Below are 21,166 nucleotides of genomic sequence, written 5' to 3' on the forward strand. Positions count from 1 at the left end.
ATTAATTTGTAGAGTGAACAATTCTTTACCAGAACAAAATTAAAATCAAGCATTTTCCAGAAAAATAAATAATAAGGAAGGAGAAAAATGGGATTATTGGAATGTGCAGACAGATGGGATTGGGACTGTTGTTTGAGTATGGGAAACGTTTATTTGACCATTTCTGTGTTGTAACTTCTTTTCAAATCAAAATGGCAATTTTGTGCTAAATTATTTTCTCTTATTTAGTAACTGTTACCTGTTGTTGGTGTCGAAAGTGCATAGAATAATAATGAACATGAAACAGTTAGTTCATTTAAACAAATAATACTTAATCAAAAGAAACTACTCGACCACAACTTTATTGTCCTTAATCATGATGATCATAATCTATTCAGAAACTGGCTTGGACAAAATGCTTCTGATTAACTGAATCATCGTTGTTTTCAGAGTAATGATGGCATCTGCCTTGCTGCTTCTTCAAACCTGGATTTTCTAGATTATTTTGTTTTATTGATTCGCCCTGTGACTTCTCCAACCTGCTCATAGGTTACACAATGTTCCTTGAAGGAAATATGGTGGAAAGATAATTTGCCTCATTACTCCACCATTGTCCCCATTGAACCAGTGTCTAGGTTCACCTGACTTCCATTTCCCGCTCTCTTCCTGAGGGAGGAAGGTGTACCAATCCTTGCTTTGTTCTCTCCTGAGTCATGAGCATATGGTTTTGCTTGCACAGTAGTGAGCATGCACCACGTCCTAGCAATCCATGGAGCACAGTAGTAGAGCACTAACTCATTGTATTAATGTCGTTAAAATGTAGTTTAATTTTCCGTCTCCACCATCTTAGCAAAGGGCTAATTTCAATCAAAGAATTTGCAGGACATTAACGAAAGGTGGACTACAAAATGCACTGGTATTCACAGGAATCACTGTAAAGACTCTTATACTGGTAAAGACATGTGTGCCTTCATTCACAAAGATTTAACACAATAAGGTTGTCATTTAAATTCCCATGGCCATGGGATCAAAGGCATGGTCAAACTATGAGAATATGAACTGCAAATTTAAAACATTACCTCTTAAAAATAAAATTGCAACTGGCAATTTACCAAAGAAATCTGAAGTCCAAATTTCGTTAGGATGATTTCATGTTCAGAAGTTTATTTCTGAGAATTTTGCAAAGATCAGCATTACACAAATTTAAGGGGAAATTGTTTGCAGCTCTGTTGCCAACGCTGGGTCTTAACTGGGGAGCACACTGGAGAATCCAATCTGTGCGCTAAACTTATGACGTTCAATCTGTACACAGCATTTCAAAATTTACTCCACAATTCTCTATTCTCGCTCATTTATTTTCTTGCAGTTATTATTCAGCTTTGTTCAAAATGGTTGTGATTCAAATGGAGCCAAACTTGATACTTTGAACAGAATTTTACCACTGGCTTTGGAACCTAAATGTTGGGATGAAATGGGAGCCCTAATCCCGCACTTGCTGGTTGGGGTGGGGCGGGAAGCAAGCTCTGCAATTTTATTGGTTGCCTTTGGGCTCGTCATCAAATTAAGGAAGTGGGTGGGCTCCTGATGCTGCCGGCCCAATCAGAGGGCACGTAGGGATTGGTGGGTGCTGCTGGGGCAGGTCAAAGATTAGGAGCATCAACATGGAGGTGGTCTCAGAAAAGTAAATCTAAAATTAGAATTTGAGAGCCAAAGCACGCAGGACCCTCAGAAGACCCATTGGGGCCATGAGGACCGCCTTGCTTTCCCCCAGCTCCCTCTTTGGGATGTGGAGCCTTCAACTTCAATGGCCCCATGGACAGCCTCACGGGGGGCCGCCTCCAAGTAGTTTATGGCCACCCCATGTGGCAGAGGGCCATTCCCCTGCCAGCAAAATGCCAGCATCCCATGAAAATCACCCTTAATAGAGTCTTTAATTACTTAAATTGGCCGCCTTCCTCTGTTTGGTGGGCTGTTGATTCACATCCGGCCCCACCACTGGGAAATGTGCTCAACAACAGGAATGTCTCATCCCCTATCTTCCTTTCTGCCCACCACCACATCAGTGCCCGAAAACTCCTACTCCCTGACGCCTGGCTGACTCTTGAAAGCTCAGAATAATATTTAGAATTTTAAAAATATATTTTGCAAATATAGTTTGAAGACAGTTTTGTTATAAAACAAATAAGATTTATTAATATCACCTTGGGCAAATATTCCAGTTGACTAATGTATAGAACCCCAATTTTAACATTGGTCAATCAGCAGGAATGATGCAGATGGGTGGGTTAAAATGGCAGCCAGAGGGAAACCCACTGCACTCCCATATTATTCCTTCTGTCATGATTTCAAAAGCTGTGAGCAAGTAGCATCAGGGCAGAAATGCCCGTTATATAAGAATGTTTTGATTTCTTGTGCTCCAAGAGGGCCAAAGCATTCTCCGTCTGATCCAGCAAGGTAATATTCGGCTTTCTTTGCCCTCCACTTTCTCCCCAACCTCCTCCAGCTGCAACCAATTCAGAACTCCATGACTACACGTTTTAACTTGCTGGGTACTGTTTCTTTGGTTCCCAGCAGTGTCCAACTCATTTCCTGATCCTCACTCGTACCCACTGATACCCCTGCCAGTTTGAACCATCAGAATGAAAATGGGAGCTAAAATGGCCAGGGTCTCATGCCAAGGAGTCTGTAGGGGTCTCTCTCCCATTCATTCTCATCCTCAGCCTGCCTCGAATGTGCCCCGAGTTAAAACCTGGGCTTACATATCCCAAACTTCCAATTTCACTGGCTGTGTCATCTGCAACCAGAAAGTCCCCCCAGCCAAGATGACAATTTGTTTTTTATTCTTTCATGGGATGTGGGAGTCACTGGCATGGCCAGAATTTGTTTCTCATTCTTAGTTGTCCTTAAGAAGGTGGTGGTCAGCCAACTTCGTTGACCACTCTAGTCCCATCTGATGTAGGTAAACATACAGTGCCCTTAGGAAGGGGCTTCCAGATTTTTTGACCCAGTTACAGTGAAGGTCGAGCAAACTAGTTCCAAGTCAGGATGGTGTGTGGCCTGGAGGGGAACACGCAGATGGTGGTCTTCCCATCCGCCTGTTGCCGTTGGTAATAAAGGTTTGGATTTAGAAGATGCCATCGAAGGAGCCTTGGGGAATTTCTGTAGTGGATATTGTGGGTGGTACTGATCAAGTTGGTTGCTTCATCCTGGATGCTGCTTCTTGAGTGTTGTTAGAGATCCACTCATCCAGTCAATTGGAGGATATTCCTCACACTCCTAACTTGTGCCTTCTGAATGGTGGACAGTCTTTTGAGAGTCAGGAGGTGAGTTACTCCTCACAGAGTTCCCAGCCTCTGATCTGCTCTTGCATGGGTAGTTTATTTAATTTTCTGGTCAATGGTAACCCCCCAGGATGTTGATAGTGGGAGATTCAACAATGGTAATGCCATTGAATGCCAAGGGGAAATGATTAGATTCCTTCTTGGAGATGTTCATTATCTGACACTTATGGCAATAATGTTACTTGCCACTTAACAGCCTGAGTTTTAATGTTGTCCAGGTCTTGTGGCATATGGACTCAGGCTGCTTCAGTATCTGAGGAGCTGCAAATCATACTGAACATAACAACCAATAATATAATTTGTTATGCTTTTTGTAAACAAGAAATACCTGGGAAATTATTGGGAGATGCTACTGTTGTAGCTGTAGTTAAACAGCTGGTCTTGGGGCATCGCTAGTTCTGGAGCACAAATCTTGTCAGGTTTCACATCCTTGGCTGTAATCAGTGCCTTCAGCTAGTTCTTGATATCACGTGAAGTGAATGAAATTGTCTGAAGACTGTAGTGTCATGCTGGGGACTTCAGGAAAAGGGGGCGAAATTCTTCGGTATCGGCACGATGTCTGCCGACGGGCGCCCAAAATAGCGCAAATCAGTCGGGCATCGCGCCGCCCCAAAGGTTGGGGGCCGAGCCCCAACCTTAAGGGGCTAGGCCCGCTCCGGACGAATTTCCGCCCCGCCAGCTGGCGGAAAAGGCCTTTGGTGCCCCGCCAGCTGGCGCGGAAATGACATCTCCGGGCGGCGCATGCGCGGGAGCGTCAGCGGCCGCTGACGGCATTCCCGCGTATGCGCAGTAGAGGGAGTCTCTTCCGCCTCCACCATGGTGGAGACCGTGGCAAAGGCGGAAGGGAAAGAATGCCCCCACGGCACAGGCCCGCCCGCGGATCGGTGGGCCCCAATCGCGGGCCAGGCCACCGTGGGGGCACCTCCCAGGGCCAGATCGCCCCACGCCCCCCCAGGACCCCGGAGCCCGCCCGCGCCGCCTTGTCCTGCCGGTAAGGTAGGTGGTTAACCTACGCCGGCGGGACAGGCATTTTAGTCTCTGGTCGGAGATTCGCCGGGGGCTGGCGTGAATCCCGCCCCGCCGGTTGCCGAAGTCTCCGGCACCGGAGATTCGGCGGGGGCGGGAATCGCGCCGTGCCAGTTGGCGGGCCCCCCCGCTTGATTCTCCGGCCCGGATGGGCCGAAGTCCCGCCGATAAATTGCCTGTCCCGCCGGCGTGGATTAAACCACCTTTTGAACGGCGGGACAAGGCGGCGTGGGCGGGCTCCGGGGTCCTGGGGGGGGGCGCGGGGCGATCTGGCCCCGGGGGGTGCCCCCTCGGTGGCCTGGCCCGCGATTGGGGCCCACCGATCCGCGGGCGGGCCTGTGCCGTGGGGGCATTCTTTCCCTTCCGCCTCCGCCACGGTCTCCACCATGGCGGAGGGGGAAGAGACTCCCTCCACTGCGCATGCGTGGGAAACTGTCAGCGGCCGCTGACACTCCCGCGCATGCGCCGCCCGGGGATGTCATTTCCGCGCCAGCTGGCGGGGCAACAAAGGCCGTTTCCGCCAGCTGGCGGGGCGGAAATTCCTCCGGCGCCGGCCTAGCCCCTCAATGTTGGGGCTCGGCCCCCAAAGATGCAGAGCATTCCGCACCTTTGGGGCGGCGCGATGCCCGTCTGATTGGCGCCGTTTTGGGCGCCAGTCGGCGGACATCGCGCCGTTTCGGGAGAATTTCGCCCGAGGAGTATATTTTAAACTTTCGATATTGGTATAATATGGCTGATAATGGAGTAGGCACCTATTATATAACCTGCCCAATATTCATTTCACTAAATTCAATGGAAAAGGTAAATTCATAGAATTACAGAATCCCTGCACTGCAGGAGGAAGCAATTCAGCCCATTGAGTCTGTACCGACCCTCTGAAAATGAATTAAGTGAGGTGTATGATCTACGGCTGATTCAGTATCATCTACAAGCTCAATCTCAAAGTTGGAGAAACTAAAGTGCCAATGAATGTCCTGCACAATTTTTTTCACTAGAAATTCAAAAACATTTTTTGTGCTAGAACAGATCATCATTTATAAATTCCAGCAGAGACATGGAAGATTTAAAAAAATTGTACCTAATATCAATGTTCCAAATATCTATTTATTATACAAAGTTCTACAAATATTTTTCAGAGAATAAAACGGATTCTAACAGAATCTAAAAGCGAAATGAAAATGCCCAACTGTTGTACTGGAAAGTGCTCTGTATAATCTCATTCATATCATGCTCTTGAATGTAAGGCTGAAAAGTATATGTTAGAATCTGCAGTGGACTTAAATAGCCATGTAAAATATCAGTGGCACATTTTTCAATCAATAAATTACATTTGTGGCTGTTAACCCAGAATAAATTGATGGTTTAACCCTTATTCTTCAAAATTCAAGTCTTTCCTCCATATATTTTCTGTTAAAATGGCAAAATATTGATTTGATGCATGAAGATGGCTAGCTTCAGGGAATTTATTGCAAAAAAGTAGTTTCAGAAGGTAAGCTTGTCTTTATAACATGGGAAATGAGTGATGATCAGCATGGGGAGACCTGCAGATATATCTGCTCTCAGTGCTTTAGTCTCATTTGTTGTTAACATTTTGCTTTTTATCATTTCTACAGCACAGAGATAACTTTGCTTCAGAAAGTTAGTTGTCTCAATAGAATGAGTTTCATGGTTATACTTTTAGAGGTTAGGAAATTCCTATTTCTTAGTTTAGTAGATAAACGTGACATAATTGCCTCCCAGCCAGCAATACAGCAAGCTTCCATTGTTAAACCCATCTTTAAAGAAAATTCTTTGGTTAAAAACTGGATGGGATAATGTGAACAGATGTCACTCAGTGTCATTGCTTCAATTTTGCATGATGCCATTCTGACAATGATATGGGTCTGTTGCAATTCTCTTCTCTTCCTGATGACAAATGTTAATAAGGCAAATGTATTATCTGTACTAATTTCATTCCTGGTTTATAGTTATTAATTATTACATTGCAAGATATTTAGAATTTTTAGCAGGGTTGATATTCTTTTCAAATGTTATTCCTTTACTCCCTGTGATGGTTTTATTTTGATAAACATAGAAACACTGAACAACCTCTGGTCTCCAAAGAGGAAACCTTACAAAGAAAGCATTAAAATCAAAAAGGACCGTTTTGAAATTTGACACCAACATTTTAAAACCACAGATGTTAAATAAACATTTGACAGTCTCTTACCTCTTGTGAATTAGGGATCTGAGCTGCTGGCTAGCTGTGATCAGGGAGCTCTGCAATACTGTACAGTTTTCCTCTGAATGGCCAGAAAGTTTATTGGAATGAACCGTGCGGGTGGGGAAAAGCCAAACTTTTAAGAGGTGTGGTTTGTGTTTTCACAGACTGATTTGTAAGTTCTCATTGGATAAAATTCAGAGGTCTACTCCCAGCTGTGGTTCAGGCACCGAAAATGTCAAAGTCAGCTGTCGCTTCGACCTCACTCTCCAGCCTCTTGGCTACCCCTCCCCCTGTACATTTCTCCACTACTATCTCAGTTTAAAATGAATGCCAGAATTATTATTTTGCACACTTTTGCAAATTTAGTGTGGCAGTGTTTGTTACTGTATGTACAATCCACAAGTTACAGGAAGGGAGAAACTGTGACTTATTGCTCCCAGTCTCTGACTTTAGCTGGCATTGTTTCGGGGAATCATGTTTATTCAACTCTAATTCTTGAAAATGGAGGTTGATTTGCTTTGACTTTATTTTACTTTAATATTGGGGAAAATAACTCACCGCTTTTCCCCTTCTATATCTGGATCAAACATTCTTTCTGCAAACTATGCGGTTTTCAAAAAAATCTTTCATGGCATGTGAGTGTCACTTGTAAGGCCAGCATTTGTTGTCCTCCCTAATTGCCCTTGAGATGTGGAAAAGGATTATCTTGTTTTGATGGTAGAGCCCTCTCCGTGTCTGCCCTTGTGATGGGAACTAAATCTGAATTTCTGGAAACCAATATTTATGCTGCGTTCCCTCAATAATCAGGATTAGTTCGCAGGAGTCAGCTTCAAGCACATTTATTTTTCCCCCCTTAATCTTTATCCTATTTGTTGTGATGTCACTCCTTTCCTGGCAGCTTTCCATTCCTTCGCTGAGTGACCAATGCTCCTTGTGTGAGCCCAGACCATGAATGTCAACAGGATATTCAACCGGACCGCATCAGACCCAAGCTCAACCATATCTTCTATTCATTCATTTCCTAGCAGGGATCTCTGGTTAACAATCAAAAGCAGGAATCCAGATTATCTGTGAGAAATTGATTACTGTTAGTGTAGTAACATAACAGCAAAGAATCAGTTTAGAATTAAACCTTGGGCTGGATTCTCCGATTGCCAACACCGAAACGCGGTTGGCGATTGGCCGGAGAATCCGTTTTTACACTGAAATCGGGGGGGGGGGAGTTTTTTGGATGCTCTCAAAAAGGCATCATCGCTGAGCACGCCTTTGCAATGGCCTCAGGACGTCACCTGACGCCCTCCCCAGATGCTCCACCCCTGATGGGCCGACCTCCCGACAGCATGGGGCGTGTGTGCTCACAGTTTACGGGGACCTCGATTGACGGATGCAGACTGTGTCCAGCCGAGGGGAGGGGGGGATCTGTTCCGCTGGCCGTGCGGGGGCTTCGCCGGGGGCTGGGGGGACTGGTGGGGGTGGTCCGGGGGTGGCGAGTGAGGTTACAGGGGGGCACTACAGGCTGGGTCCACACTGCAGGCTGGGTCCACACGCAGCCGGCGCCATGTTGTACGGCGCGACCACTGTAGGTAGCCGCCATGCGCATGCGCGGCCAAGGACCCGGCAATTCTCCGTCCATATTTGCAGGTAAAGCCAGCCGTGGCGCGGCTGCTAACCCTCCACCGGGCGGAGCATTGGTGCGGGGGCGCCGCCGACGTTTTGCTCGTAAGACTAGACACATACTCCGGACATAGCCTCAAAATCGGAGAATCCAACCCACTTAACTCTTCACTCATTTTTGTCAAATTTGCTTGGCTATCCTTCTTCATCGATCTGACTCTACACCCAAACCCAGTCCCAATGTGAGTGGTTTGGGGCAGCTCCAAGGTTCTGGTGTGGCCATAGGGTGAACCCCCCCATAAATCATATTGTTGTCTGCCAATTTTGCAAAGAACCTTGCCCCTGGGATTTTGGACAACGAGCAGAACTTTTTATTTTGGGTTGGAAACTCGATATTGGGGTTGAATGCAGGTCCTGACCCCACACCATGACCAAAGCAGTAAACTGACATAAATGATTTCTGGATTGGCCAATTAGTGGCAAGAGGGCCTACTCGCAATTAAGGATGTTGGGTGGGCTCTCCAGGCTGGAGGTCCAATCAGAAGCCCTCCCGCACTGACAATTGCCAGTCACAGTGTCCAAGGTGGTAGCTGGTGTCTGCAGGTATAAAGAGAGGTAGCAAGATGACACAATCGAGGTGCCCACTGAAGAGAAGGCAAAAAGAAATTTTTTAAAGCCCTCAGCTGCCTGACACTGATCATGGAAGGGCAACCCCTTCACTACATTCCAACTCCGATCCAATTTTCCGGAAAATTACTCCGGGACAGGAATGGCCAGCAAATTGGCATACCGATCAGCGACTTGGAATTATGTGCTCACCAACCTTAGTTCCCACCTCCATCAGCTTCTGAAAATCTTACAGTAGACTGCTGGTGGGAGTCCACATTTCAGATGTCAGAACGGCCATGCCAGAACGCTTATGCTGGTATGCTTGATAATTTTGTTAATAAATTATATGTGATGAAGCAAAATAGGCATGTTGGCAGAAAAATAATATTAAACTGACAAAGTTAGGTAATTATCGTGGAAATCTGTGTATATTTATAATAGTAATTAATACAAAAATAATTTTTGGCCAACAAAGCTCACATTTAATTTGTCTGAAGTACAATCCTGTCTACTGTTTATTTATTTTAAACAGATTAACATTTGCATTAAAATGACGCACTTGGAATGTATTATGAGTAAATTAAGAAGCCTTAAGCCAATTTTTATGGCCTGAAGGTCTACTCTACAGTTGTCAGCTCGGGCCCTACCTTCAAGCTGATTACATTTTTCTACCTCCATGATCTGTATCCGAGTCATCTCCACTCAGATTAGGTAAAATCTCTATCTTACTCCAATTCTTTCAAATCAGTACAGCATTCAGCTGTCCAAGACATCAACAGAGTAATTACTTCGTCAACCCATTTCTTTTCTACAATTCGTCAAGGCCATTATCTCAGAGCCTTTGGCTGGGGAAGTCAATATTAGTAGATTGACCTCCACCAGGTTAGTTTTAGAATCGCAGAGGGCAATTTTCAACCCATTCATTGCCTAAAATGTGTGTGGCTAGCGATTGAGGGGGCTCCTCGGTCATTCCACAGCTGTCCAGGACGAGCCTGTTAATGCACAAACATCTCAACTGACAGAAATAAATGGAGGGCTGTCTTACTATGAAAGTTAGGGGCCTAGGACACTGATTGCAACTTTCAGCTACAAGAGACTGGAATGCACATTGGACCGCTCTCCTGAAAGCAGATATTCATCAGCCTAACCAGCAATAGTACTGGCATGTTCATGGCAAACAAAATTTCTGGTCCTTTTGGTTCACTTCAACTGGACTTACATTTATTGACATGCTCGTGTGGTGAATTTTTAAATGACGTGACATTTGCTTCTGGTCATTTTTATTTACTTACTGTTAAAAAGCCATATATTGTTCCCTGATATAGCAGGGGTATGTTACCTTGGCCATAAAAGCCTACTTCGTGTTATGACTTTTGCAGTAGAAGTTTTCAGCAAATCCGCCGGTTCGGAGAATCGGTGCGGCGCCGGGCGAATCGCGCCCCGACGCAATTCTCTGCAGTGCGCCGATTCTCCGGCCCGGACGGGCCGAGCGGCCGTAAACAAAAAGCCGAGTCCCGCAGCCGCCGCTCTAACATCCTCTGGGCCGGCGAGACCTCGGCGTTGAAGGGTCCGGGGGCGGCCTGTGGGGGGTGAGGGGGGTCCGACCCCGGGGGCAGGGGGGGGGGGGGCTCCATAGTGGCCTGGCCCGCGATCGGGGCCCACCGATCGGCGGGCCGGCCTCTCTGCCCCCCGGCCTCCTTTCCTCCGCGCCAACTCCTGTAGCCCTGCGCCATTTGGCATCAAGGCCGGCGCGGGGAAAAAGGCCGCTGCGCATGCACTAGTTGGCTCCGGCCCAACTGCACATGCGCGGACCCCACGGTTCAGGCCAGGATTGGCAGATCCAGCGCCATTCTAGCCCCCTGTGGGCCGCAGAATGGGGTCCCGGAACGGGTGCCGACGCCGGAGTAAAATACTCCCATTTTTACTCCGGCGTCGACACTCAGCCGCCCGTTGGGAGATTCCCGCCCAATAAAGCCTCCTTAGCTTTCTCATATTATTCTGCAAATATTCCTAGATAACCTAAGGCCTCTTTAGCCTTCTCAAATCAGTCAGTTACCATTTCCTAGTACAGATCCAACGCCAATGAGTAATCAAATATGTGTTGCTGAAAAAAGAAAGATGTCAAAGCCTTTCATAAGAACATAAGAACTAGGAGCAGGAGTAGGCCATCTGGCCCCTCGAGCCTGCTCCACCATTCAATGAGATCATGGCTGATCTTTTGTGGACTCAGCTCCACTTTCCGGCCCGAACGCCATAACCCTTAATCCCTTTATTCTTCAAAAACTATCTATCTTTATCTTAAAAACATTTAATGAAGGAGCCTCTACTGCTTCACTGGGCAAGGAATTCCATAGATTCACAACCCTTTGGGTGAAGAAGTTCCTCCTAATCTCAGTCCTAAATCTACTTCCACTTATTTTGAGGCTATGCCCCCTAGTTCTGCTTTCACCCGCCAGTGGAAACAACCTGCCCGTATCTATCCTATCTATTCCCTTCATAATCTTATGTTTCTATAAGATCCCCCCTCATCCTTCTAAATTCCAACGAGTACAGTCCCAGTCTACTCAACCTCTCCTCATAATTCAACCCCTTCAGCTCTGGGATTAACCTAGTGAATCTCCTCTGCACACCCTCCAGTGTCAATACGTCCTTTCTCAAGTAAGGAGACCAAAACTGAACACAATACTCCAGGTGTGGCCTCACTAACACCTTATACAATTGCAGCAGAACCTCCCTAGTCTTAAACTCCATCCCTCTAGCAATGAAGGACAAAATTCCATTTGCCTTCTTAATCATCTGTTGCACCTGTAAACCAACTTTTTGCGACTCATGCACTATCCATCATCATCCACTCATCAGGACATTTCATCGAGAATACCGATGTAAGGGGAAAATAACAATTTATACCGTTCTACCTTCACCTTGTGAAGTGTTCTGATGAGTGCAAGATGAAAAGTTTTGACATACCTCTTTTTTCAGTAAGACTCAATTTCTGTATACTACCAAACAGAGAATCAAATAGGTATCAATTCAATATATTAATACACGCATCAAATAATGTAGTCCAATATTTGTAGATTGAAAGCACCATTTGAGAATGAGAGTTCTGCTTTGTTAACTTCTCATGGATGTTGAAAGTAGTTTTAAATTCTTGGCAAAACATGAATGATGGACAATGCATGCTGAATTCTAGCTTGAACAGACTCTGTCACTCTGTGGCGAAAGAGAAAATGCTGGAATATCTCAGCAGGTCTGGCAGCATCTGTAGGGAGAGAAAAGAGCAAACGTTTCGAGTCGAATGACTCTTTGTCAGCATTTTCTCTTTTGTTTCAGATTCGAGCATCCGCTTTTATCCAGTGTCACCCTGTGGGGGTGGGGGGGGGGGGGGGTGGGGGGGGGGGCAAGAGCGGAAAAACGACGGCAGCAGGGAATCCCAAGATTGGGGCACCCCAATCTACAACATGAAACACAGGAAACCCCGATGTGCAATGTGTGTGTGGGGGGGGGGCTGCTGTGCGATGTGCAGGAGGGGATTGGGGCTGCTGTGCGATGTGTAGGGGGGTTGGGGGCTGCTGTGTGATGTGTGTGGGGGGTTGGGGCTGCTGTGCGATGTGTGGGGGGGGGGGTTGGGGCTGCTGTGCGATGTGTGGTGTGGGGTTGGGGGCTGCTGTGCGATGTGTGTGGGGGGTTGGGGGCTGCTGTGTGATGTGTGTGGGGGGTTGGGGGCTGCTGTGTGATGTGCAGGAGGGGATTGGGGCTGCTGTGCGATGTGTGGGGGGGGGGGTTGGGGCTGCTGTGTGATGTGTGTGGGGGGTTGGGGCTGCTGTGCGATGTGTGTGGGGTTGGGGGCTGCTGTGCGATGTGTGTGGGGAGTTGGGGGCTGCTGTGTGATGTGTAGGGGGGTTGGGGGCTGCTGTGTGATGTGTAGGGGGGTTGTGGGCTGCTGTGTGATGTGTAGGGGGTTGGGGGCTGCTGTGCGATGTGTGGGGGGGGGGTTGGGGCTGCTGTGCGATGTGTGTGGGGTTGGGGGCTGCTGTGCGATGTGTGTGGGGAGTTGGGGGCTGCTGTGTGATGTGTAGGGGGGTTGGGGGCTGCTGTGTGATGTGTAGGGGGTTGGGGGCTGCTGTGCGATGTGTGGGGGGGGGGGTTGGGGCTGCTGTGCGATGTGTGTGGGGGGTTGGGGGCTGCTGTGTGATGTGTGTGGGGGGTTGGGGGCTGCTGTGCGATGTGTGTGGGGGGTTGGGGGCTGCTGTGTGATGTGTGTGGGGGGTTGGGGGCTGCTGTGCGATGTGTGTGGGGGGTTGGGGGCTGCTGTGTGATGTGTAGGGGGGTTGGGGGCTGCTGTGTGATGTGTGTGGGGGGTTGGGGGCTGCTGTGTGATGTGTGTGGGGGGTTGGGGGCTGCTGTGCGATGTGTAGGGGGGTTGGGGCTGCTGTGTGATGTGTGTGGGGGGTTGGGGCTGCTGTGCGATGTGTGTGGGGGGTTGGGGGCTGCTGTGTGATGTGTGTGGGGGGTTGGGGCTGCTGTGTGATGTGTGTGGGGGGTTGGGGCTGCTGTGCGATGTGTGTGGGGGGTTGGGGGCTGCTGTGTGATGTGTAGGGGGTTGGGGGCTGCTGTGCGATGTGTGTGGGGGGTTGGGGGCTGCTGTGATGTGTGTGGGGGGTTGGGGCTGCTGTGTGATGTGTGTGGGGGGTTGGGGGCTGCTGTGTGATGTGTGTGGGGGGTTGGGGGCTGCTGTGTGATGTGTGTGGGGGGTTGGGGGCTGCTGTGTGATGTGTAGGGGGGTTGGGGCTGCTGTGCGATGTGTGTGGGGGGTTGGGGCTGCTGTGCGATGTGTGTGGGGGGTTGGGGGCTGCTGTGTGATGTGTGTGGGGGGTTGGGGGCTGCTGTGTGATGTGTGTGGGGGGTTGGGGGCTGCTGTGTGATGTGTAGGGGGGTTGGGGCTGCTGTGCGATGTGTGTGGGGGGTTGGGGCTGCTGTGCGATGTGTGTGGGGGGTTGGGGGCTGCTGTGCGATGTGTGTGTGGGGTTGGGGGCTGCTGTGTGATGTGTGGTGTGGGGTTGGGGGCTGCTGTGTGATGTGTGTGGGGGGTTGGGGGCTGCTGTGTGATGTGTGTGGGGGGTTGGGGGCTGCTGTGTGATGTGTAGGGGGGTTGGGGGCTGCTGTGTGATGTGTGTGGGGGGTTGGGGGCTGCTGTGTGATGTGTGTGGGGGGTTGGGGGCTGCTGTGCGATGTGTAGGGGGGTTGGGGGCTGCTGTGTGATGTGTAGGGGGGTTGGGGGCTGCTGTGTGATGTGTGGGGGTTGGGGGCTGCTGTGTGATGTGTGTGGGGGGTTGGGGGCTGCTGTGCGATGTGTGGGGGTTGGGGCTGCTGTGCGATGTGTGGTGTGGGGTTGGGGGCTGCTGTGCGATGTGTGTGGGGGGTTGGGGGCTGCTGTGCGATGTGTAGGGGGGTTGGGGGCTGCTGTGTGATGTGTAGGGGGGTTGGGGGCTGCTGTGTGATGTGTAGGGGGTTGGGGGCTGCTGTGATGTGTGTGGGGGGTTGGGGGCTGCTGTGTGATGTGTAGGGGGTTGGGGGCTGCTGTGATGTGTGTGGGGGGTTGGGGGCTGCTGTGTGATGTGTGTGGGGGGTTGGGGGCTGCTGTGTGATGTGTAGGGGGTTGGGGGCTGCTGTGATGTGTGTGGGGGGTTGGGGGCTGCTGTGTGATGTGTAGGGGGTTGGGGGCTGCTGTGCGATGTGTGGGGGGTTGGGGGCTGCTGTGTGATGTGTGTGGGGGGTTGGGGGCTGCTGTGATGTGTGTGGGGGGTTGGGGGCTGCTGTGTGATGTGTAGGGGGTTGGGGGCTGCTGTGTGATGTGTGGTGTGGGGTTGGGGGCTGCTGTGCGATGTGTAGGGGGGTTGGGGGCTGCTGTGATGTGTGTGGGGGGTTGGGGGCTGCTGTGTGATGTGTGGTGTGGGGTTGGGGGCTGCTGTGTGATGTGTGTGGGGGGTTGGGGGCTGTTGTGCGATGTGTGGTGTGGGGTTGGGGGCTGCTGTGCGATGTGTGTGGAGGGTTGGGGGCTGCTGTGTGATGTGTAGGGGGGTTGGGGGCTGCTGTGTGATGTGTAGGGGGGTTGGGGGCTGCTGTGTGATGTGTAGGGGGTTGGGGGCTGCTGTGTGATGTGTAGGGGGGGTTGGAGGCTGCTGTGCGATGTGTAAGGGGGGAGTTATGGCTGCTGTGTGATGTGAAAGGGGTTTGGAGGCTCCTGGGTGATGTGTCGGGTGGGGGTTGTAGGCTGCTGTGATGTGTATGGGGGGTTGGGGGCTGCTGTGCGATGTGTGTGGGGGTTGGGGGCTGCTGTGCAATGTGTGGTGTGGGGTTGGGGGCTGCTGTGCGATGTGTGGGGGTGTTGGGGGCTGCTGTGCGATGTGTGGGGGTGTTGGGGGCTGCTGTGTCCAGGGGACAGAGTATGCCGCACGCCGTTGGAACAGCCTCAGGAGGTACCTGAGGCCCTCCCCTGATGCTCTGCCCCCGATGGGCCGACTTCCCGATGGCGTCGATCTCGTGTGCTCACAGTTTTCGGGGACATCGCCTAGCGGCTGTGATGTACCGTCAATTACCACGAGACAAGAATGGTGGAACAATCGAGGCTTTATTGAGCAAGATGTTGTGCCTCCTGTAGCTGAAACCAGAATGGCTGCAGCTCAGGAGTGCACACACTTTTATACGCCACCTACTGGGCGGAGCCAGCAGGCAGGGATTTGCCATCGTATCTCTAATATACGGGCAGTGCCATAATACATACAATATACCAGTAGTGGTGTCAACACATTCACCCCATGTTAAAGAAAGAGTCCGGCGGGGGTGACCGAAACATTACAAATTAAGTCTGTCGGGGCCTTTGACCCTCCGCCACGATCACCTCAGTCCTGGTGGTGATGTGGGCGCCGACGTGGTCACCTGCGACTCCGGGAGCGTGTTGTCCTCGTCTTCGTCACCCCTGAGTGGATCCAGTGGGAGGAAGGATCCTGCTGGGGTGGGGGCTGCGGTGCGGTTCGCTGGAGGGAGGGTGAGTGGCGCAGGGGTGAATGAGGCAACTGGGTGGGGACCCAGCGGGTGCCAAGTCTCGGAGGTAGACGGTGTCTTGGCGCCTGTCGGGGTGTGCCACGTAGGCATACTGCGGGTTTGCATGTAGCAGGTGGACTTCCTCGACCAGGGGGTCCAACATATGGGTCCGCACATGCTTCCGGAGGAGGACGGGGGCAGGAACTATCAGCCATGTTGGGAGCGAGACCCCGGAGGTGGACTTCCTGGGGAAGGCAAACACACGTTTGTGAGGGGTCTCGTTGGTTGCGGTGCAGAGGAGCGATCAGATGGAGTGGAGCGCGTCGGGGAGGACCACTTGCCAGCGGGAGACTGGGTGATTTTTTGATCGAAGGGCCAGCAGGACGGCCATCCAGACCGTTCCGTTCTCCCTCTTCACCTGCCCGTTTCCCCGGAGGATGTAGCTGGTCGTCCTGCTCGAGGCGATGCCCTTGCTGAGCAGGAACTGACGCAGCTCATCGCTCATGAAAGAGGATCCCCGATCGCTGTGGATGTAGGCGGGGAAACTGAACAGAGTGAAGATGCTGTGCAGAGTTTTAATTACCATGGCAGAAGATATGTCGGGGCATGGGATGGCGAAGGGGAACCGGGAGTACTCATCAATAACGTTGAGGAAGTACACGTTGCGGTCGGTGGAGGGGAGAGGTCCTTTGAAGTCAATGCTGAGGCATTCAAAGGGGCGGGAGGCCTTCACCAGGTGTGCTCTATCTGGCCGGTAGAAGTGCGGCTTGCACTCTGCGCAGTCTCTGGTGACGGTCCTGACCTCCTCAATGGATTGGGCAGGTTACAGGCCTCGACCAAATGGAAGAACTGGGTGACCCCCGGGTGGCAGAGGTCATAGTGGAGAGCCCGGAGTCGGTCTCACATGCAGGGAGATTTTCTGGGTGACGGGGTGTTCCGGGAGGGAGCAACACCTTACTGTAGTGGGGTGAATGAAACTCTCTGTGCTCCCGGAGTCAAAGAGGCAGGTTGTCTCGTGCCCGTTGATCTTTACCATCGTCGTAGCGGTCGTGAGGTTGCAGGACCGAGACTGGTCCAGGGTGATGGAGGCGAGCTGCGGAAGATGGTGGGCGGTCCCGGGCTGATCAGCGGTGGCGGAGGTAGCAGTAGACGGTGACCGGTCAGACAAGCCGGGGTCCTGAGGCGCGGTCCAAAATGGCGCTGAAGATGGCGGCGCCCACGGGGCGCACATGGCGGGCGGCATCAAAGGTGGCGGCGCCCACTGGCCGCAGGTGGCTTGCGGAGGGTAAGATGGCGGCGCCCCTGGGTCGCACGTGGGGGGGGTGTAGAAATACCGGGCCTGGCAAACGGAAGCAAAGTGCGCTTTCTTCCCACACCCTTTGCAGGTCGCACTCCGCGCCGGGCAGCGCTGCCTGGGGTGTTTGCTTTGTCCACAAAAATAACACTTGGGCCCCCCCAGAGTTGGCTGGCTGCCGTGTGGCGCAGGCTTGCGGTGGGTGAGCTGGAGTCGGCAGCTGGTGGGGCCCATGATGCCCACGAGGGTGCCGAATGGTCGGGGGTGTAGGACTGCAGGTTATGGGAGGCCACTTCTAATGAATTAGCAAGCTGCTAAGATCGAGCGTACCCCCTTCCAATAGTCGCTGGCGGACGTACGTAGACTTCATGCCCGTGACATAAGCGTCTCTAATCAAAAGTTTGGTGTGTTGGACTGCCGAAACTGCCTGGCAGTCACAGTTCCTACTGAGGATCTGTACACTTTCTAATCTACCATTTAAGAAATAGTCTGCACATCTGATCCTCCTATCAAAGTGAATAACCTCACATTTTTCCACATTATATTCCATCTGCCATGTTCTTGACCATTCACTAAGTCTGTTCAAATCTCCTTGAAGCCTCTTTGCATCTCTCTCACAATGTATATTCCCACCTAGCTTTGTGTCATGTGCAAGCTTGGAAACATTCCATTTAGTCCCATATCCAAATCACTGGTATATTTTGTAAACAGTTGGGGACCAAGTCCTGATCCTTGCATTCCCCCACAAGTCATAGCCTGCTAATGTGTGAAGGGCCCATTTATTCCCATTCTGTTTTCTGCCAATTAACCAATCCTTAATCCATACCATTTCTATTCTATATGCTTTAATTTTTCTAACCAACCTCCTGTAGGAGACTTTATCAAATGTCTCCCGAAAATCCAAGTACACTACATCCATCAACTCCCCTTTATCAATACTACTAATAACATCTTTAAAAAAACTCCACCATGGGGCAGCACGGTGGTGCAGTGGTTAGCACTGCTGCCTCACGGCACCAAGGTCCTAGGTTCATCCCAGTTCTGGGTCACTGTCCATGTGGAGTTTGCACACTCTCCCCGTGTTTGCATGGGTTTCTCCCCCACAACCCAAAGATGTGCAGGGTAGATGGATTGGCCACGCTAAATTGCCCCTTAATTGGAAATAATGAATTGGGTACTCTAAATTTATAGAAAAAAATAACTCAAATCAGGTTCGTCAAACATTTCCAATTCATAAATCCATGTTGTCTATGCCTAATCAGATCATATTATCTCAGTGTCCATTTATCACATTCTTCATAACAGACTCCAGCATTTTCCCAACTACTGATGTAAGGTTAACAGGAAAGCGAGCTCCATCCTTATATGGCTTGGCCCAAACATGATTTAATCCTAAATCAACACCATTATCCCTTTACTGTCCTTTATAGAAAGCCACTCAGGGCAACTGATATGATGGGCAGTAAATGCCAACATTGCCAGCAACTGCAAATCCCAAGAATGAACAAAACGATTGGCACACAAAATTATATTGTATAAAGTTGCTAAACTGCAGAAACTTATCTCTCCTTGGAAGCCCACTGATACTTACGGCCTCATAACATTGTGAAGCCTACGTGTTAGTCAGTGCATAACAGAAATGTCTAAAATAGCTGCTATTCATCCATCTGGTGAATTCCATGACCTTTACAATGAACTTTTCTAACTTCTTTGCTTGTTGGTTATGAGGTCAGTCCACTTGCTGACTCTTTATTGCATTATTGTGTGACAGCTGGTCAGCCTTGAAAAAAAAAACTGACAGCACTAAGATATAAAATAGCCTGAAAGAAAAATTGTAAATTCTGCTGCAACAGGCTTCCAGGATAATGTTCACAATAGAAATGGGAAATTGGCTGTAGTTTTAGTTGCTGAATAAGTGTGAACAATTAAGTTGGAATTATGTTTAAAAAGCCTGGAATTTTATTTTGACATATGATCAATAACTATTTTATTACATTCTTCTCCCATTAAATATCAAGCAAGGAATCATATGAACGATTAAATGTTTCAGACATTTCTGAAACTCAACTCCTGGTGAACGATTTTTTTGCCTCACCCTCCAGATTGTATTATTTTTGTGCCACAAATTGCCGGAAATAGGAACTAATAACAGCATGATGAGATGAGTCTGGAAGAGAAAGACGCAGAGCGAATTATGGAGAAAGAAATGGAGTGATTTAGAGTCAATTTTGATTCAGAAAGAGGAATGAAGAGAGGGAAAGAAAAAGGCTGGATTACAAGTTAAATAAGGGACAGGGAAGGGAAAAAAAGAATTTTAAAGGGCCTCTAGACAATTTACTACCTATAGGAGTGAGGTGAGCTGAGTTTCATCATTCCAATTCAGGGCCTCAAAGGTTGAATGTCGCGACAAAATTACATCATTAACAGGGTCCTTCTAACATGGATTATCAGCTTTAAATAGCTGCAGTGAGATTCATTCGTACAGATAGCAGTAATCCAGCAATTTTATATTGTACACTGAGAATGTCTATGGCCATCTTTTTGGTCATCTTTTTGTGTGTTTTGACAAGGTGAACATAACACAAATCATTCAGCAATTTGTAGAGAATCATAACTCATGGAGTACCTCTTCTTCACCAGAATTGTTGGGTTCTTTATAAGCATTATTACTTATAAATGCTGCAGATGCTGGAAATCTGAAATAAAAACAAAAGCTACTGGAAATACTCAATCAGTCAATCAGCAGCTTAAAACATTGGGCTGGATTTTCAGCCCCCGCCAGGCCAGGATCAGAAGCAAACAGCTCTGAAAATAGCGCTGCTGGCCCGCATACAAGTTCCCTGTCCCCTGGGCCCCCGGCCCCTTTTGCAGAGAGGGAATGGAATGTGTAACGGACATTCACCTGCTCATGACAAGTAGCCAACTTAGTAAAAATCAATTGAGGCCAAGTGAATGAGGGCAACTGGGATTTTCCCATCAGCCTCCAGGTCTTTGCAAGCAGGGGGGACCAGTTTTAGTGCCTGGAAGTGGTTCACTGGGAGGCCAGTGCTCTAAGGTGGACTTAGAGGACCTTCCTGCCTGCCTGGGTGGGAATTGCCTGACTGCAATTTTAAAATTTAAGTTTAAAACAATTTGGAGAGGGCATCTCCGTTTTGAGTTACCCTCTCCCCGCCTTACTTCCATGGGGCTCTGCTGCTACTTTCAAACTGGAAGGCCTCTTATTGACATTCCAGCTTCAAGAGCTACCCTTAATTGGAAAGTGAGTCTGTCTCCAGACCAAGTAAGGGGGAATCTCTGAAAATTGTGGCCGGTAAATGTTTCCCCGTGTGGCAGGTTTGAGACCCAGAAACTGTTCCGGCCTCTGTTACCTCACCCCAGAGGGAAAATCCTGACCATCAATTCTCACCACATATTCTGCCCGACCTGCTGAAAATGCCCAACATTTTCTGCTTTTATGACGTGTCTTTTGTTGGACTTTTTGTTTTGCTAGTGTGCCCATTTTTCAGCGAACTACCACCATAATGAGAAAGAAGAAGGATATCAGAAGCATTGCTGAGTAAAGAATCATGCAGCATTTTGTTCCACTTGATGATGGCAATCATAATTCACTTGTGATTTCCTCATTTATGATTTATTAAATTATTCCAACTCCTAAAACATGCATGGCATTTCATAATTCCTCATTTATCAACCTAATAGATGATACCTTTAAATTTAATGATGTGGAGATACGGCGTTGGACTGGGGTGAGCACAGTACGAAGTCTTACAACACCAGGTTAAAGTCCAACAGGTTTGTTTCGATGTCACTAGCTTTCGGAGCGCTGCTCCTTCCTCAGGTGAATGAAGAGGTCTGTGAACAGACCTGTGAACAGAATGAACAGACCTCTTTATTCACCTGAGGAAGGAGCAGCGCTCCGAAAGCTAGTGACATCGAAACAAACCTGTTGGACTTTAACCTGGTGTTGTAAGACTTCGTACTTTAAATTCAAGGCTAGAGGTTGATCATACTTTCAGAGAAAAGCCAATGTATGTTTATTCAAGAGAATTAGAAAGC

At 49.3% G+C, this 21,166-nt stretch overlaps 2 protein-coding genes across 7 annotated transcripts in view; one reads left to right on the forward strand and one right to left on the reverse strand.

The window, feature by feature from the left end:
* The window catches only part of pln1 (phospholamban 1), a 40,556-nt gene extending 33,846 nt beyond the window's left edge, over positions 1 to 6,710 (reverse strand). For 3 of the 4 annotated variants that reach the window (XR_011940734.1, XR_011940735.1, XR_011940733.1), the window contains exon 1: positions 6,556 to 6,663. The gene's annotated coding sequence lies outside the window, so the exon portion shown is untranslated. Of the gene's footprint in view, positions 1 to 6,555 lie in introns of all 4 variants that reach the window. The other variant, XM_072499392.1, reaches the window with a different exon arrangement.
* cep85l (centrosomal protein 85, like) overlaps positions 1 to 21,166 on the forward strand; it is a 447,302-nt gene that overhangs the window by 239,097 nt on the left and 187,039 nt on the right. The window lies entirely within an intron of this gene.

Source organism: Scyliorhinus torazame, chromosome 4 (assembly GCF_047496885.1).
Source record: "Scyliorhinus torazame isolate Kashiwa2021f chromosome 4, sScyTor2.1, whole genome shotgun sequence".
NCBI lineage: Eukaryota > Metazoa > Chordata > Chondrichthyes > Carcharhiniformes > Scyliorhinidae > Scyliorhinus > Scyliorhinus torazame.